A 24429-nucleotide genomic window follows, 5' to 3' on the forward strand; every position below is an offset into this window, starting at 1 on the left:
CTTCACAATACATGGAGGAGAAGACGGAAGTAAATATATAACTTTTTTATAAGAAGTCATTTGACCTACAAGATAAATGATTCTCTATGATTCCATGTTTTGGTTTTTTTTCTTAATTTTTGAACAGTGCTTACTTGTAAGCTTGCTTTTAAACACTTAACTTGGGTGGAAACAGTTGGTTTAAAAGATTAGATTCCCCTCCACCATATGAAAACGTCAGGAGCAAGTCTGAAATGCAGATGGAGCAGAGGTTCTTGTCTTGCTCCAAATATTTTTAGCAATGTAATTTACTACAGGGGAGTTCATGAAAGCTGAGTCTTAACTGGAGCTACAAGTTTTCAAGTTTGTAATTGCTAATTTCCAGAGCTGCCATTCACAGGATAGATTGTGTGCTTCTGTGCATCCAAAAGATGCAAGTACTTGCAGTTTAATACTTGACAATGAACTTGAAAGTAACCTGTAGAAGCTGTAACTGATGTTGACTGCTGAATGCAGTTAAGACCTGCGAGAAATTTACGAGAAGAACAGGGAGTAGAAATTTACAAAATACAGGTGTTTGTTTTTTCTTTTCAGTTAACATCCTAGTCTTAAAGAGTTCAGGTTCAGTGTATGGAAGAAGGAAGATAATTTGAATCCCTAATAGGATTGGAACAGGATTAATTAGAACTAGTGCAGCTGCTTTTGTAACATGTTGATAATAGACAGAAACTGTGTCTGATGCTGTTTCTCTCTTTGTAAATACAGGTGCGTGTTAAACTACTGTCGTGGTTTAACCCAACCGAACAGCTTGTTAACTCACTCCCCCCCCTTCTTGCCCTCCCCCTACTCTCGGAGGGACGGAGAGGAGAATCAAAAAGAATGCAACTCCCACGGGTTGAGATAAGAACAGTTTAGTAACTAAAGTATAACACAAATCACTACTGCTACCACCAATAATAGTAATGATAAAGGAAATAACAGGGGAAGAGAATACAACAGCCCATCACCAGGCAACCGATAACTTGCCCCCCAGCCCAACCAAGCGCCGACCGATACCTCCTCCAACCCTGCAGTCCCCCCTCTCCCCCCCTTCCGGGTCACTCTCCCAGTACATCCTGGGCATGATGTGCTGTGGTATGGAATACGTCTTTGGTCAGTTTGGGTCAGGTGTCCTGTCTCTGCTTCCTCCCGGCTCCCCTCCTCCCTGGCAGAGCATGAGGCCCACAAAGTCCTTGGCCAAACCAAAACATCATTGTTTTTCAGCTCTGTTCCCAGCTGAAAGTCAAAACACAGCACTGCACCAGCTACCAAGAAAGAGAAAAATGACTGCCACTGCTAAACCCAGGACAACTACTGATCCTTAGTTTTGTTCACGAGATAAATCGTCATCCATTTAAAAGCACTTTGGGGTTATAGTTCACTTGAGATGATAACTTTGCAATAATTCGAAATGAAACTGCCATTCAGTGGTGGGTTTGTCATGTCACAATTCTTAAATGTATTTGGAAAGCTTCACTTCTACCTTCCAATCGTATTAATAGCTACATGATATTAAAAAAATTATTTTTTGCAAATGAAGAGGATATTGCTTGTTGCCATAGTTGTTTGGGTTATTTCTTTTTTCCCCTGTGTGATTGAGTTTAGTCTATCTTTAAACAATCATTAGACAACAGTCTGGCATATTGTGGGGGCAAAAAAAAACCTCAACCAACCCATTTTACCTGTACTGTCAGCTGCAGAAAAGTGATCTTAAATTGTTTTTGAAGTATGCATTGGAATTTTCTCAGAATTTATCACATTTTGTGAAATGACTTTAATTGGTTGCATTTTTTACTATGTAATTGGATAACTTAGAAAAAATATTAGAATTATAGAGTTTATTTGAACATTATCAACTTTTAAGTCAATCTGAGGTTAAAAGACAACATAAACACGTCCCTGCCACCACCACTGAAATTTAACTTTCAAGTATAAACTCACCTTTATTTCTCTGTGTAATACTATGCAATACTCCACTTTTATTTTGAAGTACTCTGTTGCATTTGACTACTTGAAATGACTTTTTTTTTTTATATATTAAACTTAACTCTGTGTGCTGTGGCTGTTAAAAAGAGATGAGGTTTCTGCACAGAGATTCTGAAAGCAACACTGCTTCTTGCTCTTAGGTTCGAGAAGCAAGTTATGTTGCATATATAACATTTCTACATTAAAACCTGGTAAAATATATATTGAGTCTCTTACTATACTATTCATGTTCTTTATAAATATCGTAAGAATATTTAATTGTAATTTTTATGGAATCAGAGACACTAATACAGTTTTATTTGAAATTGATTCTATGTCTTTTTTTGTTAGATAACTGAAAGTTGCTAAGGCTTCTGCCACAGAGGAACAAAATGAGCCAAAAGCGGAGTTCAGTCTACTTCATCCTTAAGTTTTTGATCAGTTGTTTAAGAGGGAGAAGTAGCTGTACTCTGCTTGGTCACATATGGACTTAAATAACAACAGTTCCAGTAAATGAGAATCATTGCACATTCTCATTGAAAAGATTTTGAGTTTTGGAAAGCGTTGTTTGGTAGATGAGAGCTGTTAATTCACTGGAAACTGGCTTGCATAAATAATTGCAAGAAACCTACTTCTTCTCATTTGCAGCTGTAATTGAAGGTTTGGTAACTTAGAATGTAGTTTGTGGTGTTTTGTGTTACTGTATCCACCAACTTGAAAAATGATACACACTGTTCCAAATAAATGTATGTGTTCTTGAATGAAATTTACATTCCAGTCCACTACATTCAAAGTTAATTTGTCTGGTTTTGGGGGTTTTCCAATGTCCTAAATATTTCTTGTTATATTAGATAGTCATAGGTATTGCGATGTCACATATTTGAAAATACAAAAAGATCCAGAGTAAGTTCTCTCTTTATTATGGCGATTTAGCAACATGATTTAATTCATTTCTGTTGAAACTGTGTGTGTTCTGGTGGAGTAATTAGAAATGTTTTTTAAACTTCTGTAGCTTCTAGTGCAGCAGACTACTAAAACCTCCTTACTGTGCCATGAGCTATTATGATGGAAATACAGTGTAGTGCTGCTTTTTGCTGTAAAGCACCTGCATAGTACTATCACCTTTGTCTTATTAATAGTGTATTTATTTGTCTCTGAATACCTGTAATTGAGAATGCAGATTATCTGTAAACATAAAAAGCAACATAATTACAGTATTTCCACAAGGGTATTAAAAAAGGCACAACAAGAATCAATACAGTAATAGAAACTTAAATTGGACATGTTAATCCAGTGATTGAAGTCACTTAATCCATCACGCTCATCGTTAATTGAAGAGGAAATATTCTGCTTATATAGAAAGGTGTGTTCAGAGGTGAAACTTTCCATGCCTTGTTCAGTCATAGTTACTGTATTCTAAATGGTTTGTAAAGACAGCTTTACAGTAGAAGAATTTTAAGCAGGGACAGCCCATGGACTGGAACACTACTGTCAGAAATCTCCCTCTGATGTCTTGCTGTACGTCTGTAAGTGTGCAAGTGACAAGTATAAAAGCTGAGTGCTACAAAAATGAGCTGTTGCTGAACTGGGTTAGTGGTATTGCTTAACAACTTGCAGGTGTTATCGTGATCAACCCTGAGCTGGTTTTCAGTGAAGTCATCATTACTGGCATCTGTTTTCATGCCACTGTGGAAAAAAACCCAAAACATTTATTTCTTAAACTTATATAATACTTTAGAGGAAAATGAGTGGCAGCCTTTCACAGGCTCTGGTTATCAGTGGCACAGAGACTGTGAAAGTATCCTGTGAGCAGCTTGGCAGGTCTGCTTCACTCGGTGTAGGATCCACAGGGGAAGGATTGAATTATGTCACTGCTGCTTTCCTCTGACATTTAAGTGTGTGTTTGAACATACCTTGTGGTGTCTGATGTGATGGGGCTAGAGCAGCATTGTCTAGATCTTGAGGTGATGGAGAAGTAAGTTCTCAGGATGTGCATCAAACAATGGGGAAGCTCTTTCAAGAGTAATCCGTAACATAAACAGGATTTCAGTCCCTTCCCATTCCCAAAGGCTTACTTGCGTCTTACAGCAATCTGCTCAAGAGCATAGATATTTTCCTGGAAAATCTTGTTTTTCTTGAATTACAGGAAGCTTAGTTTAGGACTGCCTATGCCTACACCGTAAGTTATAAGAAAGGTAGAGGTTTTATGGAGAGCATTCTATTAAGTAGGAGTTGGATCTGGCTTCTCCCCAAATGGAAGTAAATGCATATTGTATAGTGGAAAAAGGGACAGGGGCATTTAGAAGCGCGCCTGGTACGAGAGATCAGACTGGAGAGAGGGTCCTCATCTCTTTTGCTTCTTCTCAGTGTGGTCCTTCCTGCAAAAGTAGGAGCCAAAGCTGTCTTGTCAAACCAAAGCTGTCTTGTCAAACCAAAGGAGTTTTGAAGGGAAAAAAAAGTTGGCAAGTCCAAAACCAACCAGGCGTCCGTCATCTTTACCCAGTGGGGTGTGTGCATGAGGGCTTCAGGAACATGGCACAGCTTAGCCACCGCTTAGTTCAGAAGTTTGGGAGTATTTAAGATGTCTTGTATTGCCTCTTGCAGGATGCTTTCTGCAGCCTGAGCCAGTTGTGGATTCAGCATTACGTGGGAGAAAATAAGCACTTGGTTTGTCAGATGTTCTGACTTGTCTTGGGCTCTTCTGCTCTGTGTAGGTGCAGTATGTACTTCTTGCTTGGCTTCCAGCTAAGACTACTTCAGTGCTAGTACTGATAACAACCACTACAAGTATTTCACAAGAACAGGTCTGTTTCTTTCAGAAAAGCTGGATCTTGAGGCCTGTCCATATGGACTATATCTAGTCTTCTTCAGTGTACGTGGAAGTGAGTGCGTGAAATGACAAGCAGAAAGGCAGCTGCCCAAGAAAGAGGTTGCAAAAGCGAACTTTCCTATGTCATGAACCAGTTGTGTTCAATGTGATGTTCCCAGCAGATGGTTCTTCTGAACTGTGCAATACTTGCAGCTGGCAGGACAGGATGCTTTCAGATCTGCTTGAAGTAAGTCTTATCTTTATTAAAAGCAGAAGTGTCTTTTTTATGCACAAACTAGAAGTTGATTTACTCAGCACAGTGAGCTTGCAGTGAAGAAAACATTTAAACCATACTGGGAAGCTGTTGAATTCCAAGCTCTGAGATTGAAAGGGATTTTATGAAGAAGGTATGGTATGTAAAAGCCATCGTCCTTTTATTTAAAAAACTGCTTGTGTGTCATCTCTGCTACTTGTGTTGTCTTTCAGCAATTTCATGACTGCAAGTATGTTCTTACTATCTCTGGAAGTCTTGTTCTCTGAACACACGAATTGAGTGCTTTTGAGCAAATATTCAGTACCTGATCTTAAAAAGCTGAGAGAAAGGGTTTATGTCTTGAAGCAAACACACAAACGGTCTATGTCACTGCAGCTATAGATATTTGCTTACATACATCGTAATAAAACCAGTTGCCAAGGATGTCACATGTCTGATAAGATGCCCTAAACATTGCAAAGCTAGAACTTTTTACTGTTTTGTTTTGTTTTTTTTACTTTGGGGAAACGAAACCCCAGAGTGGACATTGCCAAGTTGCTGGTGGGAATCTCTCAGTAGAGCTCCCTGTCCCAGAAGACCCTACTTCTCATTTGGGTTGTGAATGGAGGGTTACTCTCTGGTAAACTGCACCTGCTGGGTCTTGCTACTTTGTTAAAAAAGCTACAGACCATTTCTCAGCCAAGGCAGCTGACAGCCTGGCATTTTATCAGTTAAGCTTAATTTTAGTTTTCCACTAATCAGGGTAATTGTGAATGGCCCCAAGACCTCTGTTTCATGGTTACTGGAGCCACCTCCTTACTGTGAACCACATAAAGCCTGTCGTCCCTTTGCGTTGGGTGCTGGGAGATGAGAAGTTCATGGCTGCGGCCAGGCTTAGGGACCCTTGTCAGGGACCAGGTAGTGTGTGTCAGCAGTGTGGCTGTGCTTGGAGGTGCAGCTTCTCTCGTTCGGCTGCTGTCAGTAGGAGGAACAACATCACTGAAAGATGGAGAAACCCTCTGTCTTTTGATCTGTTTGGCTGTATGTGTGGCCTTCCGTCCAAAATCTCAAATACTCTCAGAGAATCTTATCATTGCCCAAGTTTCTGTCATGCTGGGAGGGGGTTTACTTTATTGTGACACCAAGTTGGGAGGAGTGGCTGACACGCCAGAAGGCTGTGCTGCCATCCAGCGAGACCTGGACAGGCTGGAGAGTTGGGCGGGGAATAACCTGATGAAATATAACAAGGGAAAATGTAGAGTCCTGCATCTGGGCAGGAACAACCCCAGGTTCCAGTATAGGTTGGGGAACGACCTGTTAGAGAGCAGTGTAGGGGAGAGGGACCTGGGGGTCCTGGTGGACGACAGGGTGACCATGAGCCGACACTGTGCCCTTGTGTCCAAGAGGGCCAATGGCATCCTGGGGTGTATTAGAAGGGGAGTGGTTAGTAGGTCAAGAGAGGTTCTCCTTCCCCTCTACTCAGCCCTGGTGAGACCTCATCTGGAATATTGTGTCCAGTTCTGGGCCCCTCAGTTTAAGAAGGACAGGGACCTGCTGGAGAGAGTCCAGCGCAGGGCAACTAAGATGATTAAGGGAGTGGAGCATCTCCCTTATGAGGAAAGACTGAGGGAGCTGGGTCTCTATAGTTTGGAGAAGAGGAGATTGAGGGGTGACCTTATTAGTGTATATAAATATTTAAAGGGGGAGTGTCACGAGGATGGAGCCAGGCTCTTCTCAGTGGCAAACAATGATAGGACAAGGGGCAATGGGTACAAACTGGAACACAAGAGGTTCCACTTAAACTTGAGAAGAAACTTCTTCTCAGTGAGGGTGACGGAACACTGGAACAGGCTGCCCAGGGAGGTTGTGGAGTCTCCTTCTCTGGAGACATTCAAAACCCGACTGGACACGTTCCTGTGTAACCTTATCTAGGTGTTCCTGCTCCGGCAGGGGGATTGGACTAGATGATCTTTTGAGGTCCCTTCCAATCTCTAACATACTGTGATACTGCAGCAGTTGGGAGGGAGAATCTTAATTTCTAGACATTCTGTCATGAAGAACACATCCTGGAGTCAGAGGGGGTTTTGTGCATTTATTTTAGTGTTTTTCCATCCTTCATGGTTAAGGAATTTTAAATGGAAAAGGACTTTACTACAGAAAAACTGCTAATCATTAATTTCAAATTCAAATATAGAATCATAGAATAGTTAGGGTTGGAAAGAACCTTAAGATCATATAGTTCCAACTCCCCTACCATGGGCAAGGAGGTCACCTCACACTAAACCATGTCACCCAAGGCTCTGTCCAGTCTGGCCTTGAACACTGCCAGGAAGGGAGCATTCACAACTTCCCTGGGCAACCCATTCCAGTGCCTCACGACCCTTACAGTGAAGAACTTCCTCCTTATATCCAATCTAAACTTCCCTTGTTTAAGTTTGAACCCATTACCTGTTATCCTATCACTACAGTCCCTATGAAGAGTCCCTTCCCAGCATCCTTACAGGCCCCCTTCAGATACTGGAAGGCTGCTATGTTAGTTCCATTCTGTGTGTTCTGTTTGGACAGCTGTCTTTGGAGACAGTTGTTGGCAGTTTTCTGTCCAGATTGAGAGTAAAATATGTAGTGAGGTTGAAGAAAGTAAAATACTGTTCTTCAAATAGTAAAATGGGGAGCATGTGCCATTATTGAAATGGTAATTGTAAAGAAAGTGTGATTAATTAAAATGAGTATGTATTAGTAACGAGATGAAACTGTAATTTTAAGTGCTTGTCTTTGCAACGTGACTAATGCTTTTAATACAGCTTTGTAATGTCAGCGTATGTTTTAGATTTTCATGAAGTGGTGACAAATCTTAAATATTACTTTGGTGTCTGTTTTTGTTTCTGTGTTAACTACATTCTCAAGTGCTACAAAAAGGACTTGTCATGAAATCAGTAAAATTATAAAAATGCTATTTTGAAGGAGACTCAGTGTAAGAGAAAAGTTTGCTTATTCAAATCCTGTAATTTTTTAAAAAGTCTGTGTTATGATCACATAAAGCAAGTGAATGAAACATTTGAATCCTGTAATGAAAGTTTGGGGTTATGGCCAAATGTAGAAAATAAGGCATTCATTTTGGTGGTTTCCATAGTAACGTGTTTATCTGTCAGATTACTGTATGCGTTGGCCTGTCTGCAATAACAATGGTAGCAAATATTTTGAATAGCATACCATAAAGATTTAATAGATGCATGGATGAGTATGTACATTGCACTGAAAACTTTCCACCAATTTGTTGACAAATAAAATTTACAGTGCTGATTTGGATATTGTGACAATGCATTAAGTTTATTTATAGAACTTCATCATGCAGTTCAAGAAAAAAAGAAGCATTGCTGAGGCTTGAGGGAAAACTAGCCTAGCAGGCATGTGTTTTTTCTGATTGCAAGCTTAAAAAAAACCCAATAAATGAAGGCTGGTTGAGTGATGTGGTGCTCACTGGTTTGAATATATGAGCTCCAGCGAGGAAGTGGTGTGCTTTCTAGCACAGTCTGGACTCCCATCTGAGGACGAATTGACAGATATTTCTTACTGTATTTTGTTCCGTAACGTCCTGTTAACTTTTGTCATTAGACATTTAAAATACTTGACATTTAGAAGAATGACTGCTGACCTGTTTTGGCAGAATGAAGGACTTGTTGGTTGTGGAATGGGTCTCAGTAGGTAAGTATCTTTGAAACCATGGTTTGTCTTTCCTGGGAAAGGTGTTTCTGTGGCTGTGGGTATGGCAAGAGAAAAGTGAAAATGCTGGCAGACACTAAATAACTTTTCCCCTCTTTTGAAGAAGGGGAAAGAAACCTCCCAAACCCAAGAAGTACTTCTCAATAGTTTTTGAACTCCTGGAAAACCAATAACCAGCCATGTGGTCCAGAATTCCTCATTTTTCTCAGTTTTGCCTCCAGAAGTTTGACTGTCCCGTGGCTCTGGAAGAGAGGTGATTCTCAAGTGTACTGCTTTTAGGAAAGGCCAGTGGTTTTAAAAGAAACAGGAACATGTGTTTCTCAGTGCTAGAAGCCAGAGCTGTTGCCTGGGTATGACACTGAGAAGTGTATGGACTCATCCTCAAGGGATATAGTTTAAAAAACAAACCCACAAAACCCAGAAAACAAGCTTCATCCCCAAACCAAAACATGGGGTTGTTTGATTAAATTGTTGTACATGATCATCATGACACAGAACAGCAGAAAAGATTATTATGCACACTACTGTGCCATAAATGTAGAGCAGGAAGTGAATGATGTTCTCCCAAGTCTGTGACTTTCTATGGAAGTGTGACTGCACAAAGTGTGATTTTTTTTTTCCCCATATTTTTGTGTGCTTTCCGTAGCTGTGTATTTTTGTACAAATTTGGTTTATCTCAAGCTTTATTGTTTAAAGCAGTTAACTTAAAATATTTAATGAAATGTATAATGAGTGAGCTTACACAGTGTATCTATACTGTGTATGTATTGTATTCTGCACTCACTGTCACATATATGCTTACAGTGTACACATGCTTAAGCTACAGAAGTTGCTAAAGCCAAAAGTATAATGAAGGTCTGCCCTTTCCTCACCTGTCCTTCTCTAACATCCAGTGAGAGGTTCTGTACAACCAGAGAGGTTTATGATTTTTTTATTTCTTTTATGCTGCTTAAGAATTTAGTGTATTAACTTTCTTAAAAATTTGGCAAGGGGAAAAAAAAAGTAATTGCTTATGTATGTGGAGTTTGAAATATTATTAGTAGTTCTCTGGTTAAAATGAAACAAAATCTATGGTAACTTTCCAAATAATAGGAAAATCTGTCAATAATGTGTTGGTAGGAATGAGCAAAATTACCTTTGTTATCCTTGCTGACATTCCTAATACCTTCTTGCAGTGCTTATCTATCTAAACAGGTGTTGTGTGAGAAACCAATATGAAAATCTTCAGTATTATTCAGGAAATCATTTTTACTTGTTCATAGGTGTGAAGCTTGCCGTGCTTGTTTTAACAAGTAGATACGACCAAAAATTCAGGTTTACATTATGAAAATATATTTTAGCACTTTTGTCTATTACACTGGCCTGCTGTTGTAGCTTAACTGTGTCCAGTATTATGAACTGAGTTGTGATTTCAGTTTTTCTGAACAAGTATCTAAGGGAATTGTTTAGTGGATATTGAAAACTGCACTTTAGCTTGTTGACAGTAAACACAGACATATTGGAAGATGTCTGAAGTACTTTCCATCTGTAGTAGCTGACAGAAAAATGGCACAGTAGTGACAAAACTGAGATTATGTTCTCTCTTGCTGCCAGAAGTTGGGTATCTCTAGTATCATGTGTGGTAGGACTGTATTTGGAAGCTGTCTAGAAACTTGGAGATGTCAGTCCCTGGATTGGTTGTTGAAATGTGATTTTTCTTTCTTGCCTTTTTAATTTTCCCTCCTCTTCCCTCCCCCTCCCTCCCTTCCCCTGATACATTAAGAGTTTTTTAATGATTCTTTTTAGCATTTTGGTTGATGTTTTGGAAGTAAGTTGTTGGTGTGTAAAGCTCGCGTGGGTCTGTCCTGTATACTAAATGTATGAATATAATATTGTTAATTTTAGTTTTACATAACACTTCAGATTTTAAGAAGGATATCAACTGTTGGGTTTTATGACTTGTTTACTTTCGATTTTTCTCTTGAATATTCCACAGTATTTTGAAGTGTAAAAGTTGTGTCACATTGACAATATTATCCCTCATACCCAAGTACTTTTGGGCTGTCCCCATAGAGCATATTCAGAGTTTTCCAGGAGGCAGGTGCTCTGGGTATGAGAGGACTGTCCTAGCTCATCTGAACTTCCTTAGCAGGTATAGCTTATCAGGTTGCACTGTTTGTTAGTCCTTTAAGTTCTTCTCACTGTTCTTTTGTTTTGAGTTAAGCTTTGCATGCTTTTGTTTCATTGCTTCATCCTTGCACCGGGTGTGTTTGTCAAAGTGGAGCTTGTGAATGAAATGTAGGCATAGAGATGTCCTGCTGGCTGGGGTTGCGTATGTTTAACAAATGTATGTATTTTTTTATAACAGCTTAGGTTTTTATGTCTAATAGTATAAAAGTATTTTTGTGTAAACGATGACAGTTTGCTTTTCCTGGTAGATGGATAAATATTACTGGCTTTAATGATGGAGGTGTAATCTAAGATCACAGGAACCTGTGAAGAGTTTAAAATACTTCAAGGGAAATGATCTTACTGCTAGCTGAATACGCAAGATAGGCAGAAAAATGTACCATCCTTTCTAGAAATAGGTACATTGCACTTGACAATTTTTATTTGAGAGACAGGCAGCTTAAAATGATGAGTGCTTGAGGATACCTGTGACTAAGCAGTGTGTATATTTGTGGGTGTGCAGTAGAGGCATGGTTTGATTTTGCATTATAATTAATATTTTTCTCAATAAGTCTTTCTGATAGCAAGATACGTAAATTGTACTGTAAGGCAGAAGAAAGAAGCCAGTCTTCTGTGTTAAAAACCGTCACATCATTTTTATGAGGATTAACAGAAACCCAGAATTTTAGAAGATACACTTTCCTTTGTCAATGGCAGAATATGCTTTCCAGCTGCTTTGAAGGCTTTTAGGTTTTCTGGTTTGCTTTTTATGTTGATGAATCCTAAGATTGCCAGAAATTCTTTTTGGCCCTGTTTACTTTTTGCAAAATACCTCCTTGTTTGCAAAATTTATTTACAGTCATTATCTCAGGAGAAAAGGATTTTATGAAAACTAAGAAGGATTCATGAAAACCTCATGTACTCCTATCATCAGAGGCTTTTATAGTGGAGATTGACTAAAAATTATGACTCCTCTCTGGTTATTGACAACACACTTCTAGACTGTGAATGAAGCTTCTTTTGTTTCAGGAAAGCTTTACAAATAGTGTCAGTCTACACATGTCTGTTTGCAAGAATGCAAAGCTCAGGCTGCCATCAACCCTTCTTAATCCAATTTTAAATAATCCTTAAACTGTTCTACAACTTACACAGTGTATTTGAATCACTTCCTTACTGTCTGAAACTAAAGCACAGCAGTTTTCCAGCTCAAATGAGCTCTGTATAGATTTTTAGAAATACAGCAAATCACTGGTGAAATTGGGATTACTGAGAGGGCATACAGAGTAACATGATGCACCAAGTTAAATTGTCAAATGCTGCCACTTTTTTATTTTGCGAAGTAAGAGAAGTGGGTTTTATGCTAGCTTTAAGCCACAGTTTTCGACTGGTATTTTTTTCCCCCTGAAACAGGATGATAGGGAATTTTAGGGCAACTTTGAGATAAATAGCAGTTGGTTTTATCTCTTAAGAAATGCTTTAAAATGATGCTTGTCAGTTTTAGTGCAATATGGAATTTGAATAGTAACTAGAAATCATAATATCTGTTGTAAAGCAATGATTGTTTCTATCTCTAAATGCCATCCTTTGAGAATTTTTTTAGTAGATGTCATGCACAGTATTCATGTATGCTGTAATGAAAGTGTTTAGCTACAGACATTCTCCAGGGCCTTGATTGCCAACTCTGACAAGCTAACGGGAGAATTCATTTGCATAATAAAGAATAAAGAATCAGAGTGAAATTCATTCCAATGTCATCCTTCTCATCCTTGGGATTCTACTCTGTATTCAAGCAAATAAAAATCAAACCAGGTTCTTAGCATCAAGTTGCCATGTAGAAAAATTTAGACTCCTGGAATAGTTTAGGTTGGAAGGGACCTTAATCATCACTTAGTTCCAGCACCCCTGCCATGGGCAGGGCACCTTCCACTAGACCGGGCTGATCAAAGCCCCATCCAACCTGGCCTTGAACACCGCTAGGGATGGGGCAGCCACAGCTTCTTCTGCACAACCTGTGCCAGTGCCTCCCTGCCCTAATGGTAAAGACTTCCTTTCTTATATGTAATCTGAATCTCCCCTCTGTCAGTTTAAAGCCATCACCTCTTGTCCTATCCCTACAGGCCGTTGTAAAAAGCCCCTCTACAGCTTTCTTGTCATCCTCCTTCAAGCTCTGTAAGCTGCTCTAAGGTCTCCCCAGAGCCTTCTCTTCTCCAGGCTGAACAAGCCCAGGTCTCTCAGCCTGTCCCCATTTGAGAGGTGCTCCAGCCCTCTGACCATTTCTGTGAATTCCTCTGGACTTGCTCTAGCAGTAGTTCCATGTGAGATTATTAGTACCATCTGGTATTTTGTGCCCTTTGTGATGTGCCAACTACCAGTTGCAGAAAGGTGTCATTTACCTTTAGTATTTGGCTAAAAAAGGCATTCTGTTTAATAAAGGGGGATCTAGGAAGCATTTTGGGACTAAACTGTCTGGCACTGGAATAATAGTGCATTAAATGTAACTCCTGCATCACAGAAGTATGATTTTTGACACCTCCATATTGACTTTTATTCTAAATAACTAAAAGCTTTCCTGAGGCTAACCAGCCAAATAAAATTTATACAAGTTCAGTTAATTAGTTTATTCAAACTGTTTAAAAAATATCTGGAAATTAACAGAAAAGTTATTCATTGATTCCCGTACATGCATGTGGAACTGTATCCTAATACTCAGAAAAGCCTGGTTCATACCTTAAAGTTTTTCTGCACATTTTTGTTTTTTTAACCCCGGCACGGAGGGGATCAGTGAGTACAGGATGAATGTGAGTTTGTGCATGTTTGGATGAGCTGCTGTCATTAATTAGGTCTTCTATACTGCTCTCTTTCCTAATTTTCTTCCTTGACTTATCTGAAGCTTTTTTTGCTCTCAATACTGCCTGGGTTTAATTGAAGCATAATATAATCCTATATTTATTTAATGTGGAAATTAATATTTTTGCATTGTATTTCATGACTTCATTGTTAGGTCTTGATTAAAGTTGGAAATAAATTGGAAGCGTTTAACTCTGAAATTGCTCAATTTTCTACCCGTATAATGCCAAGTGTGTCTGCTCAGCATTTTCTTTCTTTCTCAACCTTTTTATTTTTACTTTTTTTTTTTTTTTTTAAACATGTAATTAAGTTTAGTTCATTGCAGCAGACTCTGTTCTGGCCTGACCAGTGCAGTTCTATTTCTTCCTCTGTTCTTCAAGTGCTGTAAGTTCATGTCTGCGTTGGGCTGCTTGGGATCTTGGCAGCAGGTTTGAATCCTGTTGCGAGGATGCCTGGTATTAGCTGTACCAGAAATAGTCCTTTTGTCTCTCAAGTCACCACTAATTACGCACTTCATAGCTGATCTACGTGCAAAAACATAAATAAATCTGTAGTGCTTTGGAAATGGAAGCATCTTGGCTGAATAAGGGAAAACTGGATGCATGCTTCAGACTTCTTGTTTCTGTGTTACTAGTTTACTGATCCTCACTGCACAGAGATACAACATGGCCATAAACTTGACTTCCATCAAGAGATAGAGTGCATTGTAAGGTTTACAAAAAAATGAACCAGCAAAGGAACCCTTTGAGAGCAATTACAATATGAATTTGGTAGGTAAGTCTAGAACAAATGTACGAATTTGGAAATATTATTCAGTTGTAAGTAAAGCTTTGCACATAGGCTTTTTGGAATAAGTATAATAATATAATCCTAGAATGGTTTGTTTTGGGAAGGACTTTAAACATTATCTAGTTTCAGCCCCCTCCCATGGGCAGGACACCTTCTACTAGACCAGGTTGCTCCAAGCCCCATCCAGCCTGGCCTTGAACACTGCCAAGGATGGGCAGCCACAGCTGCTCTGGGCAGCCTGAGCCAGCGCCTCACCATCCCCACAGGGAAGAACTTCTTCCTAGCATCTAATCTCAATCTGTCCTCTTCCAGTTTAAAGCCATTCCCCCTTGTATCTTACTGTGCTTTTTACAGTACCTGCCACTGTAAAAAGCCCCTCTCTAGCTTTCCTGTAGCTCCTTTAGGTACTGGAAGGTGCTGTAAAGTCTCTTGGAAGCCTTCTCCAGGGTTGTGGATCTCTAATTAACTTTTCCCTCTTTTTAATTTTGTCAATCAATGCTCATGTCTGCAGTTTCTTTACACATAAAGCTAGCACCGTGCTCATGGAATTAGTGTGCATTTTTGTACCTAAGAGGGCGTATGCTGCAGTGTTTTACACTGCTCTTCCATGAAGGAATTTATAGAGGCATGTGCTGCCTGGAACTGGTGGAATCATTCCTGGAAAAATTTGTCTTGTTGTTCTAGTTACTTCCTTTTCTGTGGTTTGCAGAGCTTGCTCTTAAATGTTAAATAACTTTACATGTACTCATCTGGTGAATATTTTTTATATGCCACATGCCAACTTGTTACGCTTGGATTAGACTGCAGCACTATTAAAAAAAAAAAAAAAGGAAAAAAAAGCAAACACAAAAAGACCAACCCACGCACAACAAAAATCTGGAAAATGTTATATTAATTTAATCAGCCTGTCAAATTATGTTGTAAAACTGCAGTGATCAGCACCACATTTTGATATACCATGCTGAGGGAGTACACTTGCTATAGTGTGTTATAGAATGTTTTAAAGTGTGAAGGACTGGTGCATGGTTAAAGGGTGTGTGTTTTATTTTGTAAATGTGCATTGTGCTTTTAGAAATGTAATGATACATTTATGCATAACTTCTGTTTCCTTATACTGAAACTGAATGTCTAACTTGCTTTGACACTGGGCAGTGGCTAAATGTTTGAAAACCTATGTTGAATTCTTCTTATCATTAATTAAAAGTTTTGGTTTACAAATACTTGCCAAGCACAATGTAAGATGCTTTTGTGCAGAGCACTTCTCTTTGGCCCCTCAGTTTGAAAATGATGTTGGCTTTTTTTCAGGAAAGTTTGTATGAAACTGTATTGAGTCTCCTGTGAGTTTTTCAAAGAACTGTTACAAGGTCAGTATTTTGAGTTTTGAGCTTAAATAGAGTTTGGGGTATTTCCATTTTAGTGAATACGTTTGAACAGGAGTGTAATGTGTTGGGGTTGTTTTGGTAGCTTTTTTCCTGTTGCAAAATAAGGTAGATTAGAACTCTAATCTCTCATGCATTTTTGCTGTAATTTCACTTACTTTTGGAAGTGGATTGTCTTACAGAGTGTGTTTTTAAATTATTTTAACTGGGCATTTAAAGGATTTAGACATGACCATGCGTACAGTTTGGCTAAAAACTTTTGTATTACAAAAGCTGCATCAGATTACGGTTTCATTGTGTTCTTTTTTTATACATTGAAAGTAATAAAACCCCTTGATTTTATTTTTCTCTTTCCCAGTTTTAGGCAAAATCAATCGCTTTCTGTATGGTGATTCTAGCATGTTCAGATTTTCCTATAGGAAATAGGAAACATAGGCCTAGTTGCACAAAATAGAATCATAGAATCATAGAATAGTTAGGGTTGAAAAGGACCTTAAGATCATCAAGTTCCAACCCCAATATCATGGGCAGGGAAACCTCGCACTAAACCATATTGCTCAAGGCCTCGTCCAACCTGACCTTGAACACTGCCAGGAATGGAGCATTCACAACATCCCTGGGCAGCCCATTCCAGTGCCTCACCACCCTTACAGTAAAAAACTTCCTCCTTATATCCAATCTAAACTTCCCCTGTTTAAGTTTTAACCCATTACCCCTTGTCCTATCACTACAGTCCCTAGTAAAGAGTCCCTGTCCAGCATCCTTGTAGGCCCCCTTCAGATACTGGAAGGCTGCTATGAGGTTTCCATGCAGCCTTCTCTTCTCCAGGCTGAACAGCCCAAACTTTCTCAGCCTATCTTCATACAGGAGGTGCTCCAGTCCCCTGATCATTCTCGTGGCCCTCCTCTCGACTTTTTCCAACAGTTCCATGTCCTTTTTATGTTGAGGACTCCAGAACTGCACACAATACTCCAGGTGAGGTCTCACGAGAGCAGAATAGAGGGGCAGGATCACCTCCTTCAACCTGCTGGTCACGCTCCTTTTGATGCAGCCCAGGATGCGGTTGGCTTTCTGGGCTGCAAGCCCACACTGCTGGCTCATGTTCATTTTCTTCTTGACCAGCACCCCCAAGTCCTTCTCTGCAGGGCTGCTCTGAGTCTCTTCTCTGCCCAGCCTGTAGCTGTGCCTGGGATTGCTCCGACCAAGGTGTAGGACCTAGCACTTGGCATGGTTAATCTTCATGAGGTTGGCATCAGCCCACCTCACAAGCGTGTCAAGGTCCCTCTGGATGGCATTCCTTCCCTTCAGCATATCAACCGAACCACACAGCTTGGTGTCATTGGGAAACTTGCTGAGGGCGCACTCAATCCCACTGTCCATGTCAGCAACGAAGATGTTGAACAAGACCGGTCCCAACACTGATTCCTGAGGGACACCACTCGTTACTGGTCTCCAGCCGGACATTGAGCCATTGACCACAACTCTTTGTGTGCAGCCATCCAGCCAGTTCTTTATCCACCGAGTGGTCCGTTCATCAAATTAATGTCTCTCCAATTTAGAGACAAGGATGTCATGTGGGACAGTGTCGAATGTTTTACACAAGTCCAGGTAGATGACATCAACTGCTCCACACAGAGCACAGAGGTGAGACTGACTGGTCTGTAATTCCCTGGGTCATCCATTTTCCCCTTCTTGAAAATGGGGGTTATAGTTCCCTTTTTCCAGTTATCGGGAACTTCACCTGACTGCCATGATTGTTCAAATGCTTAGTATGAAAAAAGTGCACCATTTAGGGGCATTATGCCATTAATGTGCGCTGAGTTCTTCATGGGTCAGTCCTTGAATTCATGGGTTGGTCCAAAACCCCCGAATTTCACTTTTGACAAAGTGGGTTAGGTGGGATACAAAGACCCTCTTTTGTGCAGAACACCACATTATTTTGCATGAGCTTATAATGGGAGAATGCATCTGCAGATTGCTTTACTCAGGTTCTCTAATGTTTTATTTTATGTTTTTTTTCAGTTGTTTCAAGTAATTAGCATACCAAGTCATTCCTTGCATAAAATAAGTGGAATACCTGATCACTAGTGTGTCAGCTAACATTGGGAAGTGGTGGAGCCCTATTGCACTACAAGGCTAATTAGAGCTACCATTACTGCACTCTTGTTTGCCTTCAGTCATCATGTGAGGACTCCAGGAAGAATGTCTGGCTTCCGTGGTAATTCATCAGTAAGTGTTTGGAGGGAGGCAGGAGAACTGAGCTTGCACAGGACCTCTGAGCTGTTGGTTACTGCCCACAGGTATTCCTGAAGGAGTCAGGTACTCTTAGAGAAGCGTCATTTAAAGCTGTTTAGAAGTAGGTCAGGTTTTACGCTGGAGTATATGTGCATGTGAGCTGTCTGTACATGTGAGCTGTCTAATAGATGAACGAATTTACCGAATACTCGCTACCAGATACTGAGAATACTTATGAGGAGCAGGGAATGCTTAAAGATAGTCATTAAATAAATTAACTCAGTGTAGTTACAGCAGATGGCTTTTCTTAGCATGGTGATTTCAAGACTGCAGTAGTGATTGCTTGTCTCTGTAAAACTGCAGTTTTTCAGTGCACTTAACTTTAGAAGTCCATGGCATGCTGCTGCTTAGATTTGCCAATTTGGTGTTTATTTTAGACTAGAATTTTATTTAATAAATGACACATTCCAATTATGAAGTCTTTAAAGCCCTCATTTTTCTTTTTTTTTTTTTTTTTTTTATACATGTAACACCGTGGGATCTTCACAGAGGTGTTGTGCTCTCGGCAAAATCGATGAAACTGTTTTGGCCACGTTTGCAGTGCAGAGCCAGGCAGGGGATCATGTTCTGCACTTGGGCATAGGTCTTGGCTCCACTGAGGTTCATAAAAGTGCATAGGGACTGTAATGAACAACACTGAAATAAAACTTCAAAACCCCAACCAAAACACCAATCCAAACCATTTATACTTCCATAATATAACATCACGCGTAACTGGTCTAGTGAATTCAGCTGTAAGTATTGTACTTTTGCTCTGAGATAATTCTGCTCTCCAGAATGTGTTGAATTACAAGAACAATGTTCTTTATGTGATGTTGATAGCTGCAAACCAAATAAAATGTTAATCGTAAAAGACTTTCTCCATTAAGTGATAAGAGCCCTTTGTAATAAAAACTTGTCAGTCTTTTATGGTTTAGGAATAATTTAACTATGTTAAGTTCTCTTCGTTTAGACTTTATATAGCAGCAATCTCCCTTATTTGCTACTCCAGTGGAAATCGTAAGTTTAAATGGGGTGTATTGGGACTCTGCTAGTGGGTTCAGTGGTTGGTTCCACTTTTGATGGTCTTAAATTTTAAGTGCATTAAATTATCCTATGTTAAACTTCATAAAATGTCAATTTGCCTCATTTTGCTACTCGGTGGAGGTCGTAATTCTGAGTGGAATGTGCCATGGCTCTGCCAGGGGCAGATTTAGCAGTTGGTACAAGTCTGCAGAAGTTTAGAATTGCTTTTTGTGATCTGCTTGATGAAAAGAGGTAGTGTGTGTTTTCATGGAGCTTGTGGCTTGTTTTGTTAATCACCATTACGCATCATGGGGCATGCAGGTGGTTCCTTGGCGCTGGAATGTATGTGTTGCTGGTGGGATGGGTCAGTGGAATGTGTTGCTCTCTTTAGACCAATGTTAGCCTTGGAGTGCTCCAGGATAGGAGGTTGCGGTTGTCCCCTTGAAGGAAAAATGTGAAAGTAGCTGCATTGAGCATAAATAGCATAGGAAGATGCTTCTGTTGGCTTTTTTGATTGTTTTGACTACTCAGAAGTCTGTTTCTGTTTTGAAGATTAAATATCTGTGTCACTGATAAACGTTTCATTCAGGCATTTAATTTAATTTCCTCAAGGATACTGTATCTGATGGTATTCATTATTTAGGTATCTGTGTAGTCCTAAGTGTTAGATACTTTAATCCTTATAATATGAAATGACAAGACAATTAAATTGAAATAAATGCTGTGTAAAAAGCATTTATATTTATATATCATATTTGCTATGCTTCAGAATCCCTTTGTTCTTTTGTCTTAAGAATGAGTAATTAGGTGGTTCTGCTATAGATGCTGAACTGCGACAGTTCATTTTCCTTATGCACCGCACTGATGGAGAGGAGAAGGATGTCGGATGCATTTGTACACATCCTGAAAAGAAAGGAGAGGGATTGGTTGTGTTTGGTGGGTATTTGGATTTTTTGTGCACGTGCTTTGTTTTCGTTTGAGTGGTAGGATTTTTTTATTTATCCCCCCCCCCTTTTTTTTTTTTTGCTATATGTTGACAAATGCTAGGAAGCTTGAGTCTACCTGTAGATAACTATTTTCTTAGAGAAAATAATGTTTTTTCTTACGTTCCTTGCTGCTTTGTTGATATTTTGAAGATGCTAGTACTAAAGGAAAGCATAACGCTGTCTCTACAGTGGGGATTTCTTAAACTGCCTTTTAACTGCTGGTTATGTCATCCTTAATTAAATGGTTATGCTTGAAATAATTTTCCTTTGGGAATGTTTGTGACTTCCCATAGATATGGAAGTTGCTCTGACATTCTGAGGGTGTACTTTGTAAAAGAAAAGAAATAAGGGAAGCCAGAGCTGATGCTACAGCAGTAGATACTGTTTATCTTGCATTAAGTTTTATGGCATGATGACAAGAGTAAGTCTCAGAGAACTGCTTTCCCAGAAGTAGATCGTGCATCTCAAATTTAATGTCTAAATTAAACTGGCCTTGGTTTATTGTTTGTTAGTGCAACTCAATGGCACAGGGAGTAAAAACCAAAATTAATAAAAGCATCATTAGGATGTACTAAAATTACTCATTCATTCAGTAAGTGTGATGAATGTATTCTTTCAGTTAGTAGTGTAGACAGTTAATCATATGAAACCGTAAACATTGGGTATTCTGTGAAATGAACACTGTCTATAAATTCAGTTGAAACTCTGCTGTTCATATATCTGTGGCTGTATTGTGAAAGACTGGTTTGTTTTTTTTGTCTGTTTGTTTTTCTGGGCAGACAGCTAGACCACAGGTGGAGGGTAACCACGTGGCTTTTTGAATTTTCAGGAAAGTGATTAGTTTGACTCACTTCTGTAATCCCTCAAAAAACCAAAAAAAACAGAAAAACCCAAACAACCCCCCAAACCATCATAGAATTACAGAATGGTTTGGGTTGGAACGGACCTTAAAGACCATCCAGTTCCAACCCCCCTGCCAGAGGGCCTGTCCAACCTGGCCTTGAACACTTCCAGGGATGGGGCAGCCACAGCTTCTCTGGGCAGCCTGTGCCAGTGCCTCAGCACCCTCACAGGGAGGAACTTCTTCCTCATACCTAGCCTAAATCTCCCCTCTGTCAGTTTAAAGCCATTCTCCCTTTTTCTTTCCCTACCTGCCCTTGTAAAAATCCCCTCTCCGGCTTTCTTGTTGGCCCCTTTAGGCACTGGAAGCTGCTCTAAGGTCTCCCTGGAGCCTTCTGCTCTCCAGGCTGAACAAGACCAGCTCTTTCAGCGCTGTCTCCATCAGAGGGGTGCTCCAGCCGTTGGGCCATCTCTGTGGCCTCCTCTGCACTTGCTCCAACAGGTTCATATCCTTCTTATGTTGGGGGCCCCAGAGCTGGATGAGCACTGCAGGGGAGGTCTCATGAGAGCAGAGTAGAGGGGGTATGATTATAACCTCTCTTAACCTGGTGGTCACACTGCTGGGGATGCAGCCCTGGAGACGGTTGGCTTTATAGGCTGTAAGCGCACACTGCCAGGTCATGTTGAGCTTCTCGTCAACCAACACCCCAAGTCCTCAGGACTGCTGTCACTCCAGTGTCTGCCTAGCCTGTATTTGTGTTTGGGATTGCCCTAGCCCAAGTTCAGGACCTCGCACTTGGCGTTGCTGAACTTCATGAGGTTTTCACTTACCCACCTCTCAGGCCTGTTAAGGTCCCTCTGGGTGGCATCCCTTCCCTCTGTCATGTTGACCTCACTGCACAGCTTGGTGTCATTGGCAGACTTGCTGATGGTGCACTCAGCCCTACCATCCATGTCACTGACAAAGGTGTTCAACAATGCTGGTCCCAGTACTGACCCCTGAGGAATGCCTTTTGGACTCAGGTAGTGAGAGGTAGCCAGGAGGGTTTACTTGAAGAGTAAGCGGACCTGTTGAAGTTGGAGAGAGGGAGCTTGCCTACTGTATTCTGTTGCTGGATCTCATGTCTGTATTTGTTACAGAACTCGGGGTGAGCAATGCCAGCTGTCTCCTCAGGCAACTGTTTCCAGCAACTTATTGCCCTCCTTTTAAAAAGGTTGAGTTTTTTTAAATATTGTTTAGACTGAGTCTTTCTTGCTGCAAAAAAATTATGTAGTATCACTCTTTAGCAGACCTTGGACAGCCCAATATGACTCTGCCACCTGCAACAGTCTTGCAGTGATTCGAAGACTGTAAGTCTTGTTGGCTTTAGGCTGGACAACCACGTTCCTCTGGTCTTGCTTGATTGTTTTGTATCTCCAACAGTTCTTGCTCTACTTTGGTATATTCTCATGCATGAGGTGTTTGCATTGTGGTGCCTAAAGCTGAACCCTGCCTCAGGGCACTGAGTGTGGGGAAAGATACTTCCCAGGTTCCACAGGCTCTACCCCATCCACAGTCCCACTTTTTCCTCAGTGGCATCGTGACTTATCTTCTGTTCGTAAATCTCTGCAGATCCAGGGTTCTTTTTGCATTGTAGGAAAAATGGAAAAGGAGGAGGAAAATCGTGATAGAAAAACAGTTTAAAGGTCAAGTACATGAGGAAATGGTATGATGATAAAATAATAAGCTTCAAAGATGTTAGGACTTCTCTTCCTGAAGATGTTAAGGTGCTTTTTTTGTAAACAATGGTGATGGCCATTTCTAAAATAACATTAAAAAAAAGCCAGCAATTTTATGAGTAGAAGTTAATAGCCTATTTCTTTTGTAATGTTATAAAGTATAATTAAAACCTGCTGCCATAATGAAAGTGTAATTTCTAATGCAAATTATTACACCAAGGAGACCTACAACAAGAGAAAGTATCAGGCATTTAGTGACAGTGTGGAGCTCCCAACTTTGTATTTTCAGCTTCCTATTGCTTTTATAATCAAAATTGTTATAACACAAATGTAGAACACTTTTTATTAAAAATGCCTTTTGCTTGAAGCTTTCCATAATGAAGGACAGCATTGATGCACAGGTTTTATTACACAAAATCCTTGCCATTACAACAGAAATCCCAAATTAGAACAGGACTGAGCATGTCATTCGGGTACTGTGCTGTCCAGTCTGCTACTGGCAAGCTCAGTGCTTCAGTATGCCTTTGAGGATGAAATTGAAGATTTCTTTTTGTTGGCTATAGGAAAAGTTTAAACTCTTGTGATCGAAGTTAAACTTGTGGGTAGAATGGTGGAAAAAGAAAGGATATCTTTCAGTGGGTATTGCTAGTATAGCTACAGCATGCAGACCGTTTGTGAAGGTAAGAGGCTTTAATGTATCAAACTCTCCAGCAAAGTTGTAGGTGTGCATTGATGCTTCTGTCCTTTGAAGCTATACCCGGGCCCAGTGTTGCAACACTGTCACCTGGTTTTCAGTGTACAACTAGGCTTTCTCTAGCTGTAATCCCTGTAGTTTAACATCAGTCCAAGCATCAGAAGTAGTTCTTCACAGAGTTACAAAGGTCACTTGCAATTTATCATTGCATACATTTATTGGGTGGTTCAGTGCTCTTTTTCTGGAATATACACTTAGTCCATAGAGTGCTTGCTTTTCCTTCTATTGGAGAGATATAAACATATGAAGGAAATAATAGAAATAACAAATTAAGTCCAACTGTATTGCAGCAGGACTAGCTCTGTGGAGCTCAGGGACATGATTTCAGTCCATTTACCAGAATCACCTTTCTGGTTTTGTCTTTGCTAGTTAAAATGTTGCTGATATTTGTTGGGCTGAAGGTTGGAGACAACCGTAGTCCATCAGTGTGCATGAGAAGTCTGTGCTGGAATGGGAACCTTCCCGTTTCTTTATCAAATTCAGCCATTGGGCAGTTGTGCCTCTGTTCCAGTCAAAAGCACAAAACTGAAATGGGGGAGAATGAGCCCTCTCAGTGGGTTGCTGGAGGGTGCTTTTAAGGATGTCTTTTGTGAAGGTTTGGTGCAGGGTGGTAGGCTATGAGAGGCTTTTATTTGTCTTTAAGCAAATAGGAGGGGTATAAATGTGTTTTCTCAGCTTATTTGCTGTCTGCACTTTCTATGATGCCCACTGATGGGACAGGCTGAAAGACATGCTTCCCATTTTGCCTCCTAGCAGGGGAAGGAGGGAGGGCCGCATAAAGTGTCATGGCAGACACAGGGTTTGCTCTCTTAAAACAGTGTTGAAAACCTAAAACCTGTGTTTTCTCCTGAAAACTGGGAGGCTGTAATGAGATTTGTGTAAGTACTCGTGGGAATTCCCCA

General features: G+C 40.2%; 1 protein-coding gene across 4 annotated transcripts in view; it reads left to right on the forward strand.

The window, feature by feature from the left end:
* The window catches only part of GALNT13 (polypeptide N-acetylgalactosaminyltransferase 13), a 142012-nt gene that overhangs the window by 12902 nt on the left and 104681 nt on the right, over positions 1–24429 (forward strand). The gene's annotated exons all lie outside the window — the stretch shown is intronic.

This window comes from Neopsephotus bourkii, unplaced genomic scaffold (genome assembly GCF_033783945.1).
Source record: "Neopsephotus bourkii isolate Nb327-2 ecotype Australia unplaced genomic scaffold, CSIRO-AGI_Nbou_v1 NB_1181, whole genome shotgun sequence".
In the NCBI taxonomy this organism is placed as follows: Eukaryota; Metazoa; Chordata; class Aves; order Psittaciformes; family Psittacidae; genus Neopsephotus; species Neopsephotus bourkii.